Source organism: Hylobates moloch, unplaced genomic scaffold (genome assembly GCF_009828535.3).
Source record: "Hylobates moloch isolate HMO894 unplaced genomic scaffold, HMol_V3 SCAFFOLD_23, whole genome shotgun sequence".
Classification (NCBI taxonomy): Eukaryota; Metazoa; Chordata; class Mammalia; order Primates; family Hylobatidae; genus Hylobates; species Hylobates moloch.
This window is the reverse complement of record NW_026652298.1, coordinates 3113330-3123426: the sequence shown is the minus strand read 5'-3', so window position 1 is coordinate 3123426 and position 10097 is coordinate 3113330. Positions and strand designations below refer to the sequence as shown.

General features: G+C 37.3%; 1 long non-coding RNA gene across 1 annotated transcript; it reads left to right on the top strand.

Moving 5' to 3' along the window:
- Window positions 1-4959: 4959 nt before the first annotated feature.
- On the top strand, window positions 4960-9322 carry LOC131382392 (uncharacterized). The gene is made up of 3 exons (XR_009211834.1): window positions 4960-5089; window positions 8019-8185; window positions 9214-9322. It is a non-coding gene; the product is annotated as an uncharacterized LOC131382392 (long non-coding RNA).
- The last annotated feature ends 775 nt before the right edge of the window (window positions 9323-10097 follow it).

Here is a 10097-nt window from a genome sequence, read left to right as displayed (position 1 = left end):
AACAAGGCTTGGAAATATAGGGGGTGGAGGATTTGGGAGCTTGTAGCTTATTCAGCAGAGAGAGCCTAGTAGTGGGCAATTGGTATTATGGAGTAATGGTCTGGGCAGAGAATAGAATTATAAATCATCACACATACTAAGGTGAGGTGAGTGCAGATGAAGTCGCCAAAGACAAGTGTGCACAGTAAGAATCGACATGAGGAAAGCATCTGGGGAACAGAAATAGAGGACTGTTGAGAGTTGATGCTTAGCATCGACTAGGATGTGACACCAATACGAGCCTGAGTTCTAAGCAGGTATATCACCAGAGTTTGGCATTGAAACATGAAATATGGTATGTTCACAAAGAGATGTTTGGTTTTGATCAGTAATATTCATCATTAATAGTACCATAGGTAAGGATGAGACATAACTAAGGAGTGCTGTGAAATGGATAAATGGTAACACTTTTAAAAGACTTTTCATAGAAAACCTCAAACAGCAACATTCCTATGTTTACAAAATATCAAGTAGATCCATAATAGAGATAATAAAATATTCAGGGAAAAGTTCAGATGAAGAATAGGCTATTATTTTCAAATTCTCACATTATGACTTTAGTATATTTTAACGTATTTTCTTTTGTTAGGCAATCCTTTCTCCAAAGGGCCATGGGTCCCTAAAATTTGTATTCTCTTTCTGTATTGGAGCTAATGGCAGTCAGAAGCTTTATTAGCTAAGGCTGATTTATTCAGTCAGTTTGTACAGGCAAGGAGTGGGGTTAAACTTGGGTGTGCCATTAAAATGGACATCATTTGATAATAAGAAGCCTTACTGCCAAACTTCAGGAGTCTTCAAAGCTCTCTCTAGTCTGCAGGTCATTCTTCAGTTTCTCTAATTCTTGTACAAAAAAACCCACACAAACAAACAGATAATATGCAAATATAATGATTTCTTGTTTTTACAATATGTATAAGCTTTTTGGTTCTGCACTGGCAGCTAGCTGGTCTCCTGAGACATGGTTCTGGACTATATCCAAAAACAAATTTAGTTTCTGAGGAGGAACATTGTGAAATCAGTAAGCAAGCAACCTTGCTGATCCAAGTGAGCAAAATGCCTTAGTTGGTGGGTGCTCCAAGCAAAAATGCTTAAAGGGATCCAAGAGTTCTATTTCTCGTTTGACTCAGATTCAGTTAAATTTCATTTCTGTGGAATCCCGGATGATGAGCATCACCAAGTGCAGAAGCTGAGTTGGGTGGAACAGTTGCTCACAGTGGGGCAGCTCACTCATTGCGTTGACACATACTCTTGTTTTGCCATGAACATAAGTGACCTTAAACACATTTTTTTTCTAAAATTATAGCAACAAGGGACTTGAAAAAAATGAAACTCATGAGACAGCTATCTCTCTTGGCTCTTGAAAAGGCTGCTCCTTAATTGCCTCAAGAAAGATGAAATGATGGTACTGACCCTATTTCTCAGGAATAATTGATGGGTCATTTCAGCGATAAATTCAAGAATAGATACTGACTAAGAACAGTTACAGAGCTTTATTTTTGCCTTATATGTTTATAATGAATTCAACTAACCAGGGCTCAAGATAGGACTTACTTTTTGAATTTTGCAATGATTTCAAATGTTAAGTCACTAAAGACCTCTTGTGCACTTTTAACATCTCTTCCCTTCCCCCATGTTCTATGTAAACAAAGTATGTTTCTTGAATTGTACCCTTAACAGTGCCAGATTATCAATTTTTCTCCTGAACAAAGTTTGGATGCTTTCCTTACAATTTCCTTGTAATATAATTATGACATTTGAAGGAAATAAGAAGTCATCAGAAAATATTTTTTAAAAATTACTGGCAATGATATCTGCTTAATTCTGGAAGGAATCAAGGCTCAGAGCTTAAGGGACAAAAATGAATAGAAATAACTACATTTCTTATTTGGTCTTCTAGGTAAAGAAGCCTTGTTTACTACCTGTATAAGGCAAACACAACCCCCACCTTTAAAAAAATTATTAAGTAAAACTTCTTATGGGAAGTGGTGATGGTAGAAAGTATCAAGAGTTTTGGTTTATTTATTGATTGATTTATGTCCCACATTTTTTTCCAAAAAGATTTAAACCCAAGAAAAGAATATGCTTGAAATATTTAAAAGGTTTGTTACAGAAAAGAAATCAAAGTATATTATTAAAAATTGTGGTTCTGAACTAGATAGGAACTATTTTTAATGGAATAATTTGAAGGACAATTTCTCTCTCTCTCGGTGTTTATTTAAACAATTGTTTATTGATTCTGTTCTTTGTATAGTCTTGAGTACTGGGGACCAAGGAGAATATATGACTAAGATGGGCTTTCAGCCATTCATCAATTCACTGTATATGGGAGATTGGATGACTGATCTTCACTTTGCTGAGAAATTGCATAAATTATTATTATTTACAATAAAAAAGAAAATTGTTCTTATACTCACTAGATGCTTAAGTGTCTCACTAGACCAGTGTTTCCCTGAACCTGGCTAATCATCAGATCATTAGAGACACCTGCTAACCATAGACATTCCGAAGCCTCATTGCTGGACCCTTAATCCAATGGGCATGTGGTTGGGTAGTGATGGGAATCGCCAGTTTTATCAAGTAGTCAGGTGATTCTCATACTTCGCAAAGTGTAAATAACATGGTACATGAGTATGAACTCTTCCTGGGCAGGAACCATGTCTTGTTTATCTTGGTGTTTAGTGCTTAACATAGCGTTGGGCACAGAAGAGGTGCTCAATAAATATTTGTTAAACAGAATAGTAAATATCTCCACAAATAACCTTTCTGGAGGGACTCATTCCTTGCTATGTTTTTAACTTCATTGCTGTGTGTGCTTTTTGTCTCTTGACGTTTTTTTCAACATGATATAAACATGCTTCCTTTCTACTCACCATGTCTTAATACCTCATGTCGTCCAGATCAATAGAATTAGTCTGAATAGAAAATTAATGATCTGGCAGGATATTGCTCAGTGTCTTTGGTGTTTGGCAGGAGGATCTTTAGGTAGCGAATCAGAGTCTACAGAACTGGTTGTAGATCAGTATTAATCATATTATAGCTTGCATTTATGTAGTATCTTTCTCTAGGACTCAAATCCTTCTTCAAACATTATTTAACAAGAACAATCTATTCATCTCTCTGTAGGTGTGTATGTTGTTTTAAGAATGCCTTACACATGAGTCTAGTTGATTGGACCACCAAGAATTTAGTAGCAATGATCCTTCCACCTGGCTGCTTGGCCTCAGGGTGCCTGAAAAAGGTGTGTCCCAACAAGCAAAGGCATCTTTCTTTCAGACAGGCAATAGTTTGACACTTAGTTTATAACTAGGTGTTACCTTAGCTGAAGTTGTGGGACAGGCCAAGGGAGGAGTGTCTTGGCAAAGGGGATAGGGTGGATGCTAGAGGCTAGTGACAGACTGACCTGAATCTCAGCTGTGAGGACAGGAAAGATCTGACCTAACAGTCTGAAATGACAATTGGTAGAAAGTGAAATTGAAGACTGGCATGCTGAAACGATTTCCCTGAGGTCACTGGTTGGTTGACACAGCCATAGGTAGAACCGAACTTTGACCTAAGCTCCAGTCACCAGACCACATCCTGCAGAGAGAATACTCAACATCCTCAAAGGTCTAATCAGTGGCTTTGGCTGGGATGTGATTTGACAGATCACTGTGTTGTCTGGGCAAGGCTAATTGAAAGTTTTTCCTCTGAGAAGTATTTCTTTCCCTCTATTGAGACCTAGATTCCAGGAGAAAAATTCCTGAGGTTATTCATCCCATTGCTTCTGGGAACACATATGTGAAAGAACACTTCTTAGTCAAACTAAATTTCCATAGACAATTATCAAGCACTAAAGCTTTTCCTGACAAGGCATGTATTTCTCTACTGCTGGTTAGTAACCGATACTACCTAGCATCAGATAATATTACGTCAAATTTATCTTTGTTTGCGGTTTGACTTTTGCATAGTCTGAGAAGACAAGCCTGAATCACAGGTATTCAGCTATCTAACAGGTTCCCAGTACTTGCCAATCTTTGTAGTAACTTGAGATTTTCCCAGTTGGCTTCAAGCCAATGGGCCCTGTGGGCAGCACGAGATGCTTATGGAAACTCAGTGTATGCAAATTACTTCCAGGATCTTTGAACCCAGGGGTGGCAAATGTTTTACAATAGTAAAGAGAACTAAGGAGATGTGTATTTCTTTCTCCCCCAATCCCATATTTTCCTCAGGTATCAATCTTATTTGGTATTTTGATTGAACTCATTAATCCCCTATTGAGGCTATGGCTAATGGAGTGAGAATTCACTTTCTCAGAGAGTTTGTGATTTTCCCTCCAGAAACAGATACCTAATGATGTAATCACTGAAGAGAATTTTTCTAGAATGGAGAGAAAAGTCACATTTTCAGTACACAGGGAAAGTCAAAGACTGTATATAACAAAGAGTAATACCCGAGCAACAATCCTATCTATCATTCTTAACTCATTATGTGATATCATACAAGCTATTTTACTCCTCCCTCTGGTCTCTGATAAACCTAGAAAAAGCTCATTATAGAATCCAGGGAAACGACATTTGTTATGTATTTTCTAGGAGCCTGAAACTTATTTCTTATCACAATTCTGTAGGATAGATAGATATTTTGTGGCCATTTGACCACAAAAACTAAGCCTGAGAAAGGTTAAATAATTTTCCAGGATTACCCAGTTAGTAGTAGTGCTGGAGCTTGACTCCTGTCTGCCTAGTTTCAGAATTCCCCACAGTGCTTCTCCTAACACGGTAATGGAAAAATAGGTGAAAATCAAAAGACTGTTTTTTGGCTTGGCTCACAACTAAGTGCATGGACTTAGACAATTTTGTTCTTTCCAGCATCTATCCTCTTGTTCACACTGCTCGCTCTCATTTTATCCCCCAGATAAACTTGTGGTGGGTCCTATTTACAGCCCTGGTGCCAAAGTTTCAACCACAGTGAGAGACCTAAGGATTTCAAGGAAAACTCAAAGCAGCAATACTCAGTGATAGAAGACTGAGAGGTTTGATGCAGAGTTCACTCTCTGAAAATGAACTTTCAGGTAAGTGCCCAGTTGGCTCCAGAGCTGGGCATAGATCAGTATTAATAATGTAACTTGTGTTTATGTAATAGCTTTTTCTAAGACTGAAATTTTTCTTCAGACCCATTCAGCAAGTACAATGTTTTCATTCCTCTGTAGGTGTGTATGTTGTCTTAAGAATGCCTTACACATGTCTTCCAAACTATGTTTACTGGTTGGGTGTAGATCAGAGAGTTGTTCTCTCTCTCTAGAGCCTTCAGGAAATAATTTCCAGGTCTAACTCGGTGGAGTTGAAATAGCAGTCTAATGCAGTGGTTAATTTACAATGGTTAACTTAAAATTCCCAGGGATCTCTTTTAAGCTTTTCTGAACTATTAAGGGCCCTGGAACTTAATATAAATTACTCTAAACATTTAAGATTCCAACTTTGAAGAAATATATGACCTGAAAATAGAAATTTATAAAAATAAATCAATCAGGGAAGCCTATCTTCTCTGAATAAAACAGTAAGTCCTGGTTTTCAGTTTGTCCAAAGTGTTTCCTAGTGCATCCAAAATACAATTTAAGTTTTAAAAAATGGTTTTTCACATAGCGTTAATCAGCCCTACCCGTCTTCTGCAGCATCTTACAGTGGCAACGGTCCTGAGTAGCCTGTCAAAACGTTTATGTTTTTGTCTTGGCTCTCCCATTAGCTAATGCGTATCCTTGGGCAACTCATCTAATCCCTCTGGATTTCATGGTCATTATTTGTAAATGAGGAGATTGGGCATTGAGGTATTATGGTTTCTGCCAGGTGTGAAATTCTATGATCTAACTGTATACCATTTGGTTTCTGGGAAGAAAGGAAAGCAAACAACCAAAAAACCCAAACTAAGGGTTTTCCTATATAATTATGGGAAATAAATATAGGAATATAGAATAATATATCATATACATTATTACTACTAATAATTTCTTCTTAACTATTTTCTAGAATGCTATGGTACAAATTCATTTGCTACCAGAAAGAGCTCAGGAAATGTAACATTACATATTAATATAAATTTTTATTTAAGGGGAAAGGTGTGAGGTTCCAAGTATTTCATGAAAAATTAAGTATCGTACTTGTCTATTAAGCTATTAAACACACACAAAGAAATGAGGAATACATGGATTGTGGGAAGCTGGGAGTAACTTTAATTTTATTCAAGAACACATACTTTATTTCTCAATATTTTGGTGTTGGAATTGTAATCATGACTTTGTTCTCTTCATCTCTCCTTTCTGGCCCGATAAGCAGACATGTTGTTTTACATAGCAAGGGTGTTGATGGCATCCGAAAGGAAAACAATCTGATTTTTGAACAGATTGTTTTTTATGGGTCAGTACTTTTGTGACTATAGCAGACCGTGACTGATTAAGACAAATGATTATTGGATGACTTGAAGGAAAGAGAGGTTCATTCAGTGAGTGACTATACAGGGTAATAATTTTAGGCTTGGAGAGCTGTGGGTGTCTCCAGCCACTGAGCACAAACTCTGCTTACAAAGACCCAGGCTTGGCAAAATCGGATCACATTTGGAAGACCTTTTTTTTTTTTTTAATATACTGGAGTATATCAGCTTCTCAGTTGAAAAGAGGGAAAATTGGTTGATACCTTCGTTAAACAAAATTCTGATGAGACTAAAGAGATGCGATGAAAAGTAAATACCGTGCATGATCTTGCATGTACTGAAAAAAATTTGGACTGAAAAAATTGTGTAATGGATGTCACTGGGACAAACAGGACAATTGGATTATAGACTTTGAATTAGAAAATAAAATTATATCAATGTTAAATATCCTGATTTTGATAATTATAATTATGTAAGAGAATTCTTTTGTTAAAAATACACAGAAGTATTTAGCAGGAAAGGGGTATACTGTATGCTATTAACTCTTTAGACAGTCTATTTAAAAATTATGGACATAGAGATAGTAACAGATAAAGCAACTTTGCAACTTCTCTGTAAGTTTGATTAAAATACAAAGTTAATAAAAAATAGAACAGAGAGATAAACAGCTGTCTGATTTTGCAGAACTGGGGAGGAAATGTTAACTAATAACATGTTTTATCACCTTCCCTTTGGCGAGGACCAGCAAGCTGGTAAACTTCTAGCCTAGAAATTCAAGGATTTAGCTGAAAATAAAAGTCCTAAACTTATTACTACCATGAAACCATAAACCTCTCCTTCTCTCCATACTCAACATCATAACTTGTTCTTTTGTATCTTTATCCTTTGTTCTGGATCAGTCTGGGTTAAGAGCTTGAGTTAATCAGTTCCGCTCCTTCAGAAAGTCCTTCTAATACCTTGCCCTAAATCAGAAGAAATATATGTAAAATCTCCCCAGGAACTGGGGAAGACCAGTATTTTTCAAGCCAGTGGTTCCTTCCTTGTTGTAAGCCAAGATCTATAGATTATATTTCACTTATCTCCCACCCTGGCTTTGTCTCTTCTCCTTTTTCTTACCATAAAGGGAAAAAAGTCCAAATCCTGACTTTTGTGAAGCCACTTTTTTTTTTTTTTTTGCCGGAGGTGAGGCATGCAATTTCTGTCATCTGAATTAGCAGATCAATCAATGCACAATCAATAATACTTTATGACAATTTTTGGCTCTCCGATGGGTCAAATTAAAATGGATACATCTAATCCTGTTTTCTCTAAGAATTTTGCAAAGTTTAGGGGTGGAGTGAAGGGACAGAGTCATTGGGAGCTAATAGAGAGAACCACAATTTAGGGTCTTTTATTTAATGAGAGTGTTTGTTTTTACATGTGGGTTTTCATTGCTCCTAGAGTATTAACAACATAATACTGAAGATGCCAGTCTCGTATTTCCAATTCTCACCCAACGAGCTAGCTTTGATCTTATCTGGAGTTCATATTCTGAGAGTCTTAGGGAATAAAAGTCTTTTCTTGCTACTTCATGACAGTAAAAGCATGTCTGATTTGGAGGCTTCATATAAACTGCCTGTGAAGTAGACGCCACTTTGCAGGAATCCAGTCAGCTGTAACATTCCTGAAGGAGGAGGAGGATGTTCAGAGAATGCGGTTCTTCTTCGAAACAAAGATCCACATCAGAATCATGAGGCTGAAGGAGGTTAGAAGGATACTTTTGCCTTCAGGGTGTCCCATCTCAGCCACTGAGTACTAGTCTGGGCAGGCAGTGCTTTGGTTGACACCTTCAGGATGAGCAGACAGGGAGAAACTTGTAGTCATTTTTCTTGGCAGAAGCTACAACCCAGCCCAAGTTAATTATGTCTGAGAAGAAGAATAATGTCTGGGCACCTGCAATTTTCAATTTGGGACTTCATGTGCCAGTGCCAAGTATTCTATCAAGCCATTCACATGTATCTTCACAAAGTCCCTTTCTGGTTTCATGTCAGACAATGGGAACACTGAGTTTTAAAAACTCCTTTATAATTGTCTCTGTTTGCCAAGAACTTCATATGTGCCAGAGCTGATTAAGTTATGTAGCTGCATCTTGCTATTTAATCTTCATAACAACCCTCCGAAGAAGATATTATTATTTTTCCCACTTAGCAGTTGAGAAAACTGGGGCTTAGAGAATATCTTGGCCCAAATCACATGACTAAATAATGTGGAAATGGTGCTTGAAATTAAGCCTATGAGACTAAAAGACTCAAAATTAAGCCTACCAGACTTTGCATAAAGTTCTATTTCTAACATTCCTATTAATTAGAAGGTGGGCATTATTGGTCCTGATTTCATAGTCAGACCTTACTTAGGGATATTTGCCCAGAGCGGCAGAGTCGTTAGAGCTAAATCCAGAACTGCTATTCTCTACTCTATTTAACTCTCTTCCTTTCCCTAATAATAAACGTCACCAATCTTGGGGCTCAGAACATGATACCCTAAAGTACAGTGCTTTGGCATGCTAAGTACTTTGAACTGAAAGAGATCAAAAGGGCCTCAGAAGCAAGACCTTCTCCTGTCCTCCTCTCTCTGTCCCCCATTTCTCTCCCAAAGCAGGTCATAAAAACTAGAGTTTCTCTTTCCCAAGGCAGATCATAGAAACTACAACTGCTCTCCCTCAAAGCCAGCCATAAAACTAGAAATACTACTCTTTGACTTCTCCCTTCTTCCCTAAAAACTCTCATGTAACAGGTGTCCTGTGCCGTACAGGTACAGAGAAGAAATGATAGAGAAGGATGCTGCACAGAGGGAAGGAATGCTACACAAGAGAGGACTAGAAGCTTCTTTACAAACAGGCCCCGCTGGGTTTCTGTCTCAGCCTATTATCATTACATTCTGTCCTTTTTGTCCAATCATGTTTCTACTCAGCTGCCCATTCTTCATCAAACGTAAGCATAAAAATACAAGTTTTCCCTGGGTCTTCACTTTTGAAGGCTCTTATGTAATACAAAATTTAATAGAATAAATGTTACGTTTTCTGTTGCTAACCTTTTTTGGTTATAGGAGTGTCAGCCATGACCCTTGTGATGGGTGGGGAAAAGCTATTACCTTTTTACCCCTACACTGGCAGCGTATTATCCATAGAAAAGGCTCTAATTTAAGAATTAGGGAAACCTGAGAAAATTAAATTCAAAAAATATATAATTTGCCTTTCTACTGACTCCTTCCCCACAAACCATAAATATGTTCAAGTCTCTCATCTAAAACAAAACATAATGAAATAAAGCAAAGAAAACAAGAAAATAAACAAACCAAACCCAACTTCTCTCAACTCTGCATCCCTCCTCAGCTCTAGTCCAATTTATTTCTTTCCCTTAGCAGTAAAGCTTCTTGGAAAAAAAGTCAACGATTTTCATTTTTTGGCATTCTACTCCTTCTTAAACCTACTGCAATCTGTCTCTTACACACATCTCCCAACTGCACTAAACCTGCCCTGAAAGGTCATCAATGACCACCCAATGTCAAAGCCAATGGAACCTCCCCACTTCCCAAAATTTTATTATAAAATTTTTAATTATACAGAAAAACTGAAAGCACTGCTCAGTGAATACCTATATATGTAATACCTATATGTG